This window comes from Lontra canadensis, unplaced genomic scaffold (assembly GCF_010015895.1).
Source record: "Lontra canadensis isolate GAN:19392208 unplaced genomic scaffold, GSC_riverotter_1.0 scaffold2, whole genome shotgun sequence".
Classification (NCBI taxonomy): domain Eukaryota; kingdom Metazoa; phylum Chordata; class Mammalia; order Carnivora; family Mustelidae; genus Lontra; species Lontra canadensis.
Genome location: NW_022630996.1, coordinates 11,134,052 through 11,148,988, shown reverse-complemented (window position 1 = coordinate 11,148,988; position 14,937 = coordinate 11,134,052). Strand labels below are relative to the sequence as shown.

The following is a 14,937-nucleotide window of genomic DNA, read 5'->3' as shown; positions in this document are numbered from 1 at the left end:
TGCATTAAATAACACCACCCTCACTCAGCTATTCAGCCCATGAAAAGACACATCCTTGCTGCTTCTCTTTTTCTCACGTCATACCTTCTCTGAACCAGCAGTGAGTCCTGACGTACCCCAAATCCAGTACTTTCGCAGCTCCCTGACCACAGCTGCCCTAATCCAGGCCAGCACCCCCTGCCCATAAGGAGGCTACGGTTCCTCCTGCTTCTACACTTGTGGTCTCAGCACTTGTTCAACACAGGACAGCCAGAGTGAGTTTTTCTTTCTGCTCAACATTCCCAGTGACCTTCTGTCTACTGAGAACAAAAACTCCAAGTCCTTACCATGGTCCTCAGGCTCTAGATGGTTTGATCTGCCATGGTGATCCCTCCTCCAAGTACTCTGCAGTCTTTCTTTTTTCTTTCTTTCTTTCTTTTTTTTTTTTTTAAGATTTCATTTATTTGTTTGACAGAGAGAGACACAGCGGGAGAGGGAACACAAGCAGGGGGAGTGGGAGAGAGAGAAGCAGGCTTCCTGCCGAGCAGGGAGCCCAATGCGGGGCTTCATCCCAGGACCCTGGGGTCATGACATGAGCTGAAGGCAGATGTTTAAGGACTGAGCCACCCAGGCGCCCTCTGGAGTCTTCCTTATTCTTTAGTGAGTGTCTGCTGTGTTCTTATTCTTCCTTCATGTCACCCCACTGCTTGTTCCTTCATTTTATTCACCTCCCCATTGAAAACTTCTTCACAGAGGACTTCCCTGATTTTCTCTATTCCTTTATAATTTCTTTAGAGCACTTTCCACTGCCCAGCATTAATATGTTTATTAGTTAGTGTGTTTATCTGTCTCCCTCCATCGAATTGTGTTTTGTTCACAATGCCCAGAACAGGCCCTGGCATGTGGTAGACATTCAGTAAATATTTGTTCAGTGATTTGTTGGGGGTGGGGGTAAAGGCGATATCTGTTTTCATGTCCCTAAATAATAGGCTAATTCTATTTATTAAAATTTCTTGGGGCGCCTGGGTGGCTCAGAGGGTTAAAGCCTCTGCCTTCGGCTCGGGTCATGATTTCGGGGTCCTGGGATCGAGCCCCGCATCGGGCTCTCTGCTCAGCGGGGAGCCTGCTTCCCCTCTATCTCTGCCTGCCTCTCTGCCTACTTGTGATCTCTGTGTCAAATAAATAAATAAAATCTTTTAAAAAAATAAAAATAATAAAATTTCAATAGTAGACATTAACTATTGATTTCTTGCTGAACAAAATGAAGGTTTAGCTCTCTTACCCACCCTCATCCTACTAACGTGTTCTTGCTCGTTATCCTTTGAATCTAATTACATCATTGTTTTGGTGAAATCAATATGTAGTATTTACATTAGTATGACTGTGTAAATTTTTCTCACAGTTGAACTATATAGTGCACCATGATCACTTTTCCTTTCTCATACAAAATCTTATTTTTCCCGCAATTATAATGACCTCACTATTACATTTCTTATTTTCCGTGTATCTATCACAAATGCTTTCCCCAAGAAAATATCAGGTATAATCTGCCTACCTGACTGTCCTAAAAATGTTCTTCCTGGAACCCTCTGCTCCAGTCTCTACTGGTTTCTTTCTTGACATCTGTTGTCTTGGAATTTTCCTTCCCTGTCATCATGGGACCACCCTTCACCCCGTCTCTTTCTGTTTTTATACTCTCTATTTTCTGATCCTTATCTTCTGCCTTGGTTTCTAGTTTCAACCCCAACTTTTTTTTCCCTTTGGGTGGAAGATATAACCCAAGAACTTGATAACTTCAGAATTAAAAATGTTTTCACTCATTATACTGGATGCTCAGTGGGCCCTTTGAATCTGGAAACTTGTGTCCTTTAGTTTTGGGAAATTTTAATGTTTTATTTCTTTGATCATCTCCTCCTAACAGTTTTCTCTTTCCTCTTTTTCTGGAACACTTTGATGTTGGTTTTGTTTGATTTGGTAATGTTCTTTTCTCTCCTTTTTTCCATCTTGTATTTTTCTCCTAATTTTCTGATTTTTTTTCTTAAGATTTCATTTATTTATTTGAGGGGGGGAGAGATATTACAAGTGGTGGGAGGGAGGGAGAAGCAGACTCCCTGCTGAGTGGGGAGCCTGACTCAGGCTCAATCCCAGGACCCTGAGATCACGACTCAAGCTGAAGTCAGACACTTAACTGACCAAGCTTCCCAAGCGCCCCTGGGCGAGTTTTTAAAAACTGTATCTTCCATTTCTTGAATTGAATTTTTATAACTTTCTGCCACAGTATTTTTCATTTCCAAGTGTTCTTTTGTTTTCTCTGAAAGTGCCCTTTAGAAGCATCTTTTGTTGGGTACAGTATCTTCTCTTAGCTCTCTTAGAATAGTAATTACGTTTCTCTTAGAGTTTTCTTCTGTTTCTCACCTTGCCTCTTTTTCCTTTGAGTTTCTTTTTCTGTTGTTCAAGTCTCCCTTTCAGGCCTCTCCTTAATTTGATGTTCATCATTAAGAGTGAGGTGCTAAACAACCAATTGGGAATTCCTGTGCACAAGTTCATGAAAGGGTCTTGGGCAATGAACTAGGTATTTCTGAGGTCCCTCAGCCTCGAGTTCTTTTTTCCATAGGCATGCCAGTTTTCCTGGAGTGGAAGTCTCCAGTTTCCTTTCTGCAGGGGACAAACCAGACTGTGTCCTGGGAGCCCTGCACAGTGAGGAGACTGGGGGTGTTCCAGTGTTCACTGAGTAGACGTTCATTTAAATTTTGTTTTTAGTATGAAGCCTGCTCCCTACCCACTGCTTTGCCTGACATTCTGAGGGCAGCACTTCTCTTCTGAGAAAAAACTTTCAGCTTCTGTCTGATTGAAAGAGAAGTGTTCACGGAGTTGTATAGGGGGTTGTGGGGGCTTCTGGAGCTGGGTTTTCAACTGTTCCATACTCAGATTTTCTTTTTTCTTTTCTTTCTTTCTTTTTTTTTTTTTTTAAGATTTTATTTATTTATTTGACAGGGAGAGAGATCACAAGTAGGCAGAGAGGCAGGCAAAGATAGAGGGGGAAGCAGGCTCCCCGCCGAGCAGAGAGCCCGATGCAGGGCTCCATCCCAGGACCTTGAGACCATGACCTGAGCCGAATACAGAGGTTTAACCCACTGAGCCACCCAGGCGCCCCACATACTCAGATTTTCAACCAAGCCTGCTTTCTGCTCCATCCTTCGCCCTGAGAATTTCCCAGGGCTTCAAATCTTGTTTTTCCTGGTTCTGAGGTTGGAGTTGGCTTCTTTCTCATCCACTGGTCTTCCACTCCACAGGCCAGAGTTCAGTTTCTTACTTCTGCTAAGTCACTTACCAGCCATTTTCCGTATTACAAAAATTGGCTGACATCTAGAGTCTGTGTTGACTCCCTTCCAGTATTCTTTGCCTTGTAGGATTTACTGATAATTTTTTTTTTTTATTTCTGTGCTATCATTTTGATGGGGTTTGGGAAGGAGCAGACGTAAACAAGCATTGTGAATTTAATATGAATTTAATATAACCATCTCCTCAAAGTTTTCAGTCTTTCCGTCTGAAGTTCTGTTTTTTATGATTGAAGAATCTTTCCATACCTCATCATAAAAGTACTCACCTGGAGTTTTTCCTACTCATTTTTAAGTTTTGTTTTTCAGGTAATCTAGTTTCTTTTAGTGTGGGGTAGAAATTTTGAATCTAATTTTACTGTTTCTACATAATCAGTGGTGACCTTACCATTAATAGAAGGGCTCACCCTTTTCTCCCTGATCTGTAGTGTCTCTGCTATTACTTTAGAAGTGTCCGTATATGCTTGGGGCTGTTTCTAGGGTTTCCACTTTATTCTACTGATCTGTTTGTCTATTCAGGGTGATAACACTCTTCTTAATTACAATTGCTGTATAAAGATAGTACTTATTTTTAGATCTTTATTTTTCCAAACAAATTTTAGGATTGTTTTGTTGAGTTCTACAAAGTTTATCATTTAGGGATTTTAGCTGGAATAATAAATGCATAGATTAATTCAAGGAGATTTACATCTTCATAATTTTGATGTTTGCCATTGGTAAAAGTGACATATTTCATCATTTATGCAGACCTTTTATGTCCTAAATCCGGCTCTGCAGTTTTCTTGCACTATTGTGTTACATTTATTCCCAAGTAATGCATACTTTGTTATTAATATGAATCATCTATTTTCCATTATATTTTAAAATTAGAGACAGCTGGTTACAGGAACTCTGGAGTTTTGCATACTGAACTTGATTCCAATAATCTTGCTAAACTCCTTTATTAATTCTAATATATTTGTTGATTCACTTGAACTTTTTACCCACATGATCATATCATAGCAATAAAGACATTTGTTTTCTTTTTAATTCCAATAGTTCTTATTTCTTCTTTTTCGTTTTCTTTGTCTTGGTTAGGACCTCTGGCTCATTTTTTTTTTTTTAATTGTAGAAGAGATGGTAGGCATCCTTGCCTTTTTGTTGATTATAGTGGGAATACTTTTTACCATTTCACCATTAAGATGATGTTTTCTATAGCTTTCTGATAAAGCTCTCTTTGTATATGTTTGGGAAGAGTCTGTTGCTGGTTTTTCAAGAGCTTCTTTTTTTTTTTTTTCCCTATATGTGATTGCTAATTTTACCAAGTATTATTTTTGATATATTGAAACAGTTTTTCTCCTTTTTTTGGTACTTTTTTCTCTTGACTTTTAAACTGCCAACATTGAGTAATATGTCGCTAGATTTTTAGGTTTTGACCATCTCTGCGTTGAGCGTGTCTTGTTTTATATTTGTTGGATTCAGTGTGCTAATTGTTCTCATCTAGGATCATAAATACACTTAGTACAATTCCCTTCTTTTTGTGCTGTCCTTGTTGTCCAGTTTTGGTATCAAAATTTACCACGCTGATCTTACTGTTTTCTAAGCTTGAGTTTCTGGAAATACTTCATTTGAGTAAAAGAAGATGTGTGTGGAGGGGGGGGATTTTGCTGCCTTTTAAAATGTTCAAAAGATATGTTTTATTCAATAAAACATATTTTAAGCTGGAAAAATGTATGTTCTCTGTGGTATTAAATGACGTGATTTTAATTTTGAATGAAAAAAAGGTGTGGCCTGCTTTTACTTTTCACAACTGACTTACAAGTGAAATTTAATTGCCCACTACTGATCTGCGTGGTTGCAAATACTCATTTGGAACTGAAAAAATACAACGAATCATTCAGATATTTCCAAATGTCTCTTTTGAGTTGTTATGGTTTGATTAGGTAGATATATCGAATGCTAGACAAGCTGTTCTTTATCTGGGATGGTCTAAGTGGGAAATAGATTCCACAAAAATTTCCTGTCTAAATCATGTGTATTTTTAGTGTTGTTTACAGATGACTTCTGGAAAAAGTAAATACTATGAAAGTGAAGTTTCCCATGGCAGAGATTGGCAACATGTTTTTTTTCTTTCTTTTTTCTAATGAAATTTGTTAAATTATCCTTCCAGCCATATGGTTCTTCCACAGTGTCCATTTTCAAATGCATAAAAAAGGCTGAATAGGTTGCTCTTCCACTATACCCTGAGTATGAAGTATTCAGAATTTATCTAGGGAAGCATACTTCTTTTTTCTAAAGACAGAACCCAAAAATATTTAGCTATTTATCTTCTAAAAACCATGCAAAATTCATGTCCTTTCTATGTTTCCTGCTGATAATATTTTCCCCATTTGTAGTGTAACTTTTCTTTCCTCTGGAAAGCTGGTACTTATTTTATTCATAGATTGCACATTATGCCCTGATGCTGTTTAACCAAAAGGCATTACTCACACAAGCGGGAAGAATGTGGCTTAGGATTGAATCAGCAGTGGCCACGGAAGACAGTGCATTAAAACAGGCCTCACTGAGTCACAGTCCATAGGGCGTAGAGATCACAGACCCCAAACATCTCTGGACATAGGTCATATCTTTGCACAGGCGTCACCAACTGAGTTGGTTTCAGAAGTCATTGAAGTCTGCACTACAGCATCTCCAAACTCAGCAGTTTACCAGACAGGGAACTGTTCTTCTGTCTTCACAACCTGTCCAGATATGGGACAACCCCTGGAGCAAAACTGGTTGTGTTCCCAAAGTTTATTTCCAAATCATTCATTTGAGATCAGAAAACATTTTCCCATAGGAACAATTTTATAAACAGTGGTGCTCCACAAATGCCTGGTTGAGCCACAGAGTCTTTAAAATGCTACATGGACTGGGCTATTCCCACCAGCCATTATTTATTCTGTTTCCCTGGGAAAGTGCATTCTGAGTTCTAACTTGGGATGCCTGAAGCTCACCTCTCACTCGGCCTGGCAGCCTCCTCTGTAGCTTTTTTAGGCTGTGCTGCAGCAGCAGTTGGGAAGAGAGGATGGGCAGCCTTCCCAAGAAAGAGATGAGCAGAGGTTTGATACAGATGCCTCCGGGTAGCTCGCTAATTAATGCTGGAGGGCTGAAGAAGAAAACCACCCATGTGGATTAGTGATTCCCCAAGTCTTCTATGTGAGGCACAAAGGGCAGGGACTCTTTCCCAAGTAGAGATCATTTTTAAGTCAAATCTTCATAAATAAGTAAAGGGTTATATGGTAAAACCTATGGTTTTTGGAGACCAAGCTTGTGGACTGTAGTTAGCCAGAGAAAATGTTTTAAAGTCTTCTTGGTCAGTGGTGAAACAGTTGCCAAACACATAGCAACAATGAGAAATCTGACACCTTGCTCCTGGCCTGACAAATTTTTTGTTGTTGTTGCTGTTGAATTAAATACTGATTGACTAATTGAGTGAATTCTTTATAGAAGGTACAAGACCACAGATAGTATGCACACGTGGCCCAGTGAATTTCATTCTAATTCAGCATCTCCTAAATCTGACCCTCTCATAACACACATCCTGTCAATGAAGACTTGGTTGGAGCACTTTGGAGAAGTCACTAGAATGGCGGTGTCATCTCTGTGGGCATGTGCATTGTCTACACCAGTCCCAAAGGAGGGCCTGGGTCTTTTCACACCTTCTGTGTTGGGCACAGTTGCTAGCCATGTCTCCCTGTTGCCAAATCCAAGGAAACAAAGGGGAGGTGGAAAGGGAGGTGATGCGGAAAACCAATGACGATAGCCAAGCCTGTAGGACCCTGCCTAGCTGAGTTTCTGGCGCTACACTTATTCTGGAAAACATTACCTACTAAAAAAGACCTAAGCTCTTTTTGTCGGTTGTTTTTATAACACATGTAGATGTATTTCTAAGGGGCTGTGCCTTTTTCAGTTTAGAATTTAGTCTGTACACCAGACCTGGGTCCTGGCCATTGTAGGGTTTACAAGCATATAACAATTTAATTTAATTTTGTATCCACAACTGCTTTTGAAGGAAATATGCCATTAGAGCTCCCTCAATCAAAAAGCCTTCCCCACCCCCACCCCCACTAAACTCACGGACTGTTAACTTTTGGTTTCATAGACTGTGCTTGCTTTTTAAAGTTAAATTTGCGTTCTACAAGACAGCCTCTTTCTCCAAGATTAACATTTCTTATGATTGTTCCTGACAATGGATTCACTTCCAGAGGCCCTGCTCAGGATAACCAAAAAAGGGCATGTGGCTGCCTGGTTTGGGCAGCCTGCGCGCAGCTTCAGAGCTGTTTAGGTCTTGCTTTTTCTGACGCGTGATTTCCTGAGCATGCCTAGGGAATGACAGGCATCTCCACAGGCAGGCTGCCTCCACCTCGGCCCGGGTGTCGTCATTGGCTGCCCTAGTAGAGAAACTACAGGACAATGCATACCACGGACTGCCGACTGTAAACATAGGGGATATGTGTTCACTTAGCACAGACTTCTGGGAGGGGCTGAGGAAGGGCGGTCTGGAGTTTGATTGAATCGAGCAGTGTGTATTAGGCTGCCTGCCTGCCTGCCCTCTTGCTGTGCTCCTGCTAGAGTAATCAGTCCTTCCTTTCGGACCTAGTCCCCAGGAAGAAGTTGCAGCCTGCGAGGTAAGCCACAGAGGGCTTTCTTTTAATCTCTTCAGAGAGTCTGGGGGCTTTCTGGGGGTTTCAGTCAACATTCCTGCTTAAGGTAGCTGGAGATGCAAGATTGTAAAAGCCAATAAACCATGCAAATTCGCAGAGCCAGACTAGGCTTTGCTGCCCTGCAGATGTTCCCGGAAGACAAACAGGATGAGATTTCAAGTTCTGTTCTTGGAGTTGGGACGGGAGGAGAGATCGCATAGAGACATAGAGACGTATACTCAGGGACCACTGGCAACCTTGGTAAGGGAAGCCTTTTGTTTAGGAGTGCCACGGGAATTCTACCTGATAGCCACAGGCCAGGGTCAGCAGGTGGGCCGTGCTGGTCTGCCCACACCAGTGGTCTCTCCTGCATCTTTTATCCCCAGGCTTCTAAAGAGGTTTTACTTTAAAAACAACTTTTTAGGTTAATGAGAAACCAAAAAGTAATGGTTTTTAACCAAAGCCATTTGCATATTGTGCTGCTACCAGTTTTTAAGGCTGGACTTGTAGAGCTGCAAGGAAATAAGTTCAGAGGTGGAAAGAGCATTTAGCACCAGTTGGGTTAACGTAACTGATCTGATACTTGCTAAGACAGGAAGATGCCTACCACGATCTGTTTCCTATAAAACCTAATAATGAGAGAATGCATGTGCTAGTGGGTGTGTTTTTAGAAATCGCATCTAACATCCTACAAAACTGTTCCTTTAGAAATCTTATTTTCTGTTTGAAAGTGTGCCTGTGACTAGAGAATGTGAAAAGATGTCGTTTTGGAAGTGCATTCCAGAAAGAGAGGAAGCAGTCTTTCATTTCAACATAGTCAGACATATTTGGGCATCTTAAACAGTAGTACAAGGCAGCCAGTTGGTAGTAGCCTGGAATTCCTTTTAGAAAGAGCTGATTGTAAAGGGTGGGGGAATTTTAGTGCTATGGTAATACATGGTCAGAAAAAGTGGATGAGAACAAAGTAGTTGGTATTCATAGATCCCTTCTGTTAACAGGGCTGTGCAGATGGACTTGTAAACTCGAACAGTAAAATCTTTCTAATGTGTTTGGCAAAACCAGACGTGTATGGTTAGAGCTTAAGTGAAGACGAGGTGGTATGTGGCAAGGAGGGCAAGTCTGATAATTTTTAAATAAACTTGGATATTAAAGGTTTTCAGCTCCAAAGGACTGAATTTGATTTTCTTTCTGCCAAGTAAGGTGGTTTTGTGTTGAGATTCATTAAATAATTTTTTCTCTTTGTATTTAGAAATTTGGGGATAATTTTCTTGAGAATGCCTCTCTCCCCTCCTAGAAGTGATATATGAGAACAGAGTTCCCTGTGAATTTCTTTTCCTGGAACAGTTCTGAGTAAGTGTGGGAGAAAGGGCTGCAAGTGAAAGCTATAGTTTGATTATGGTCCTTCCCTCAAAGAGATCAAGTTCCAAACTATTTTCACAGTGTTTTTAATGTCAATCAAAATATGGAGAGCAATTTCTTTTTCAACTGTTCTCTAAACCATGTAGGGAATGCAGTTTGGAAGGAAATCTATAATCTTGGGATTTGGGGATAAATTCCATTTTGAAACCAACATCTCCAAATCCCTGAAAGTTCAAACTTTGCTGCCACCACCCTCCCCTCTCTTCTTTGTGCGCACTCCATCCCCCAACAGCCACAAAAACACATTTTTCAACATAAGTGTTGTGCTCTCCGTACTGATGTGCTAGAGCAAGGGGATTTGCTATTTTACTTTATATTGCACTTTGGGCAGCTGTTTGTGCTACTTTCCTCCAGCTGAATGTTAGCTAGAGCACATCTCACCAATGGGGGAGGTAAATGGAGATTGATGAAACTGCTGTGCAAAAACTTTCATTTTAATAAAATCATTTAATAAAGAAATACAACGGCAAGAGTCTAGAATAACAAGTCACTAATAAAAAACGGATCTCAGTATACACAAGGGATGTACAGTGGATAGATCCATAGGTGACAGGCATGGTTGTTTCCACTGGTTCAAAACTGATGGATAAATAGAGTAAATTAAATAATTCAGATCAAAAAATTGCTGTAAAGAAATATGCAATTCTTCCATTAAAGTTAAGAGGAGAACCAGGCTCAAACTGCAGCTTAAGGGATTTACATGGGATGCATAAAAGCACACCTGGTGCTCAGGCTATTAACGATTCTGACTGGCTCCTATGACGGGCCTGAGGATTTCCTGCTTTTTGGCAGATGGAATAGGTTGGTGCTGAGTGCAGCCTGGGTGTTCTGTGGCCTGATAAGCCCAAAATGCACCTCGGTAGGCCTTTTCTTAAAAACACATATAGTTGGGGTGTGTGGGTGGGTGGCTTAGTCAGTTAAGCATCTGACTCTTGATTTTGGCTCAGGTCATGATCTCAGGGTTGTGGGGTCAAGCTCTGCGTCAGGCTCTACACTGGGCATGGAGCATGCTTGAGATTCTCTCTCTCCCTCCCTTTGCCCAGTAAAAACAGACAGAAAAACCGCACGTGTAGCTGTCATGGAGACGCCCTCATGGTAGCCTCATGGCAGCCGGGCTGCCCATCAGTGGTTCTTCAGCAAGACAGAAAAGTGACGTAGAGACGCCATGTAAAGGAATTAGCTCAGTCCCCACCTGTCTGCAGTCTGTCACATGCCTTGGAAATGTGGTGGGGTGAGTCCATGGTGGGGGGACGGGGAAAATGCTGACAAAGTGGTATGCAAATAGCATGGTAGGCCTACGGAGGAGGTTAGATGCTGCCAAAGAATTTTTAGACTTTAGAAGAGTTTTCTGGGTAAATTCTCTCAGAGCCTGAAAATAGAACCATTAGATCCTTATTGAAATTCCTTCATCTTTCATGCAAATCCGAGTTTGTCATTAGAGAGATGCCCATAGGTTCTGAGTCCTTTAGTAATTTAAAGAGGTACTTGTAGCTTGGGCTAAACTCAGGAGCACCGCTAAGAGAGCTCAGTCCCAGCACTTGTTCCTCTGTTGGGATAGCTAGGACCTTTGAGGAAGCCATCAATTCCTTGACCTCATGGATGGAATGGGCATAATGACCCTTCTCCTACTTCCCATAGTGGTTAAAATGTCCAAATGAGATGAGGCTGTTTGCCCCTCTTTTATGTAGGCTGTATACTCCAATTTGAGGCCTCTGGACATTAAGCTCATCTTGACTGTATCCTCCACTTCTTACCTAGTATCCCTGATTATCATATTACCCTGATTATAGCTCCTTCCTCATACTTGAGGACCCTTGAGTGGTACCTTCTGAATCTAGTTCTTTCTAGAACCCTGAGCTCTGAGTCTTGGCAATACTGGTCCACCCCATTGTTATCTGAACTTTAGCTCTGGTGATCAGAGAACAGGAGAACACATATCAGGAGACAGAATGAGATGGGTTATTGGTGGTACAAGGCCATATCCAGGAACCAGGAAATCTGAAGATCCAGTTGAGTAGAAGACCAGTGACAAGGTGCTGACAACAGAAAGGCCTTAGTAAATGAGGCAGCTTCTCTGCCTCCAGCCAAAAGCATGGAACTAATCCCAGCATGTCAAGCCTGGGCCTTGTAGAGAGGGTGAGGTAATCAGGAGCACCTGGCTGTGGTTCCTGTTGGTATTGAGACCAGACTGCTCCAGGGATCGAGCCCCCACCCCCACCCCCTGCTCCCTGTTTCCCTCAATCTTTAGTATCCCCAGCTGGCTCTCCTGGGACTGATCCTTGGTGGCCTCCCTAACTTCCCACCCCTAGTCCTTTATCTCTACCAGCTCCCCTGGCTCCTGACCCCCAGCCCAAACAAGGGCTTTCCTGATGCAACACAGTCTGCAGTGTCCCAGCTTTAGGGTGAAGCCCAGAGAATAGCAGGAGGGTCAAGCCCGGTTATGTTCAAGATCGGGGAAAGCCTCTTCCCTTTTTTCAGGCGGGGCAGGGGGCAGTTAGAGCAGACAGAGTTGATGTTGGAGCGATTTCAGTGGAAAGAGAATCACTCTGCCTGTCACCAGCTCTCCCAGTTGGCTGGCAGTGAGTTGAGTGTGGGAGGAGGGCAGGAAGAAGAGGCTGCCTGGGCGCAGGGAGGTAGTGGAACAGCCATGTCACTTGTTTGTCCCTGCGTTGTGGTTGCTGTGAATGCCTCTGAAATCTGGTGAAACTTCTAAACCCTTGCTGTCCCTTGCGAACCCTCCTTTTGTGATTGACAGGTGAGAAAGCTTGAGCGGGGGAGGTTGGGGTGGGGAGTGAGGAAAAGTCTCGGTTTCCATTGGAGCCAAGGGTGGATGGGATCGGAACAGAGTGGAGGTGTCCGTCCTTGTTTCCCAGATTTTCTGAAGGAAGGAAGGATGGTGCGAATACACAGACATAAAAGCTGACTTCACATGACCCCCCATTACAAAGAAAAGGAGATCATCTCTAGAGAAGCAGTTTTCTGTGGGGAGCTTGGAGGGGTGCAGAAGCTGGGAGGGGCTGCTGCCAGGCGCATGCTGAGACAGCACCCCAAGCTTAAGAAAAGGATCGCTAGGGACGCCCGGGTGGCTCAGTCGGTTAAGCCTCTGCCTTTGGCTCAGGTCCTGATCTCAGGGTCCTGGGATCGAGCCCCTCATTAGACTCTCTGCTTGGTGGGGAACCTGCTCCCACCCCCCTCTCTCTGTGTCAAATAAATAAAATCTTAAAAAAAAAATACTAAGGATTGCTAGGTACCAGTCAGGGAATAACTGAAGGAAAGTATTTGGGGGAGGTATTTAAAATGAATATGTATATTATATTTCAGTGATGGAGAACTTGAAGATAAATTGCTTTTTAATCACTTCCTGAGACTTCTGGCATTGTTTTGTGAATATACGGATGAAAATACTTGGCTGTAAGGAAATCATCTTACTTCGAGAGGGACATATTAAGTAGGAATATATAATTAGTTCCTTTGACACCCACATGTGACATTCCCTCTCGCTTGTCTCAACCTGGGGAACGAGGCAGATTTTACCGCTGTGCTGAAGATGGGCAGGACCAGGGAAGAGTGCCCAAGGGGTCCAAGGGCCACAAGCATCAAGGACATTAGTTCCCCTGGGGTCAGGAGGGCTAAGCCAGAATAGATATAAAGTACAACAATGGACTGACCTGTGAATCACAGCCAGGTAAGTAAAAGAAAAACAGTAAAAATCAAAAGGCAGGCAGAGGTTTAGAAACCAAAAGCCTGTTTAGCAAGGCAGTGTGCAAGCAGGTATTGTATCATGGGTGAGAACACCTGGCAGCGTGTTCAGAGCAGATAGACCTATGTTAATAGGCCGTGGTAGCTCAAGTAAAGGGACAGGAGTATCAGATACATATGGAGGGCACCTGGGTGACTCAGTCGGTTAAACATCCACTTCTTGGTTTTGGCTCTGCTGTGATCTCATGGGTTGTAAGATCGAGCCCCACCTTGGGCTCGTTCTCAGTGAGGAGTCTGCTTGAAGATTCTTTCCCTCTGCTCCTCCCCCACGTGGACACGCATGTGCATGTGTACACGCATGTGTGTGCTCTCTCTCTCTCTCAAATAAATGTATCTTAGAAAAAGATACTTACGGAACAATAAAGGGATGGAATCACAAGGGAATCCAAGAACAGAAGCCACAATTGGACCAGGATCCATAGAGAACAGGGTTGGAATCAGGGTGGGTCAAAGTATCTCAGCAGAGGTCTATGTGCTTCTGTGAATGTGACTCAGCTGCAGCACATGTGACTGCTCCTTTCTGCTGTTCTACAGACTGGAAAGTTCACTCTGTGCTTCCTGGTCAAATTCTGAGAGAGGAGACCTGAGTGGTTCAGCTGATAACTATTGTCTTTGGCAAATCCCCGAGCAGGAGCATATCAGAGGTTACTGGCATGCTGAAATGGATGAATTACCAGTGGGCCTGACAGCAGCAGTCACCACCACCCCTGGGGGGAGAAAAACAGCCCAGTGGGCAATTTTAATTAGAAGAGAAAGTTAGGCATGGAAGGCAGATTAGCTGAAATGTTCAACAGCTATCAATGTATGTCATTCCAATTTTTATGTGACTGGATTCCTAGAGAGGCAAACACTTAATGTCAGGGTCATACAGTACTTGATGACCACTTTGGCATTGCCCAATGAACCAGTCTTAAGGGAGGTTAGCTTGGAAGCTTGCAGCACTGATAATTGAAAAGATAGAATTATCCATTTGAGACAGATTCTAAAGAAAAACACTTAAGTGTTGTTGTTGGCAAGAAACATCGTATGAGTCATAGGTGCGCTATGGCTCCTCCCAAACTAAAGCAATCTTTAAAATTCAATAAATAATGATTTAATAATTGTAATAAATAAAAATTACTACATCTCAATGTAAATTACAGTACTTCATAAACTTACTGCATAAAAGCTATGTACCCAATCGGTGAAAGTTTCAGTTCTCTACAGAGTTTGTAGTGTAATCTTTCATTCACTGAACACCTGTCTCGATGTCTGTCATGGGAAGTAAAATGAAATAAAACAAAACAATATGCTCTACTCTGGGCTTGTTCTTCATAGAAGCATTCACAAATATGCATCCAGGAATGAGTGTCAAGGACCAGGGAGGGTCAGGAGAACAAAAGATGAGTAATAGATAAGGGATCTAATCCCAAAAGAATGAAAATTGGGGCCACGTGGATGTCTTCAGATATTTGGAGTACTTTTATATGGAAAGAGGAGAAAGCATGTGTATTTCTCAAGATAGCAGAACTAAATACATGTATCCTTTATTTTTAAAGCTGGGCAGGGTCTTAGGAGGCATTTAGCCCAGGGAGCACAAATCATTTTTCATCTGTTTGCCAGCTCCAAACAATTGGTAGCGACCACCTGAAACAATGTGTTGAGAAGGATTCTGAGGCTGAGTCCCACGCTCAGTGGGGGCAACAAATGCTGTCATGACAGTGATGTCTGGTGTGGAAGAAAAGGGACATTCTACTCAGGTACCATGTATTTCACACCATTGATGTAGTCTGTAGGTT

The 14,937-nt window shown here is 42.4% G+C and overlaps 1 protein-coding gene across 2 annotated transcripts in view; it reads left to right on the top strand.

The window, feature by feature from the left end:
- The first annotated feature begins 7,697 nt into the window (after positions 1-7,697).
- CALD1 (caldesmon 1) overlaps positions 7,698-14,937 on the top strand; it is a 183,085-nt gene continuing 175,845 nt past the window's right edge. Inside the window, exon 1 of one of the 2 annotated variants that reach the window (XM_032868890.1) lies at positions 7,698-7,966. The gene's annotated coding sequence lies outside the window, so the exon portion shown is untranslated. The remainder of the gene's footprint in view (positions 7,967-14,937) is intronic. The other variant, XM_032868918.1, reaches the window with a different exon arrangement.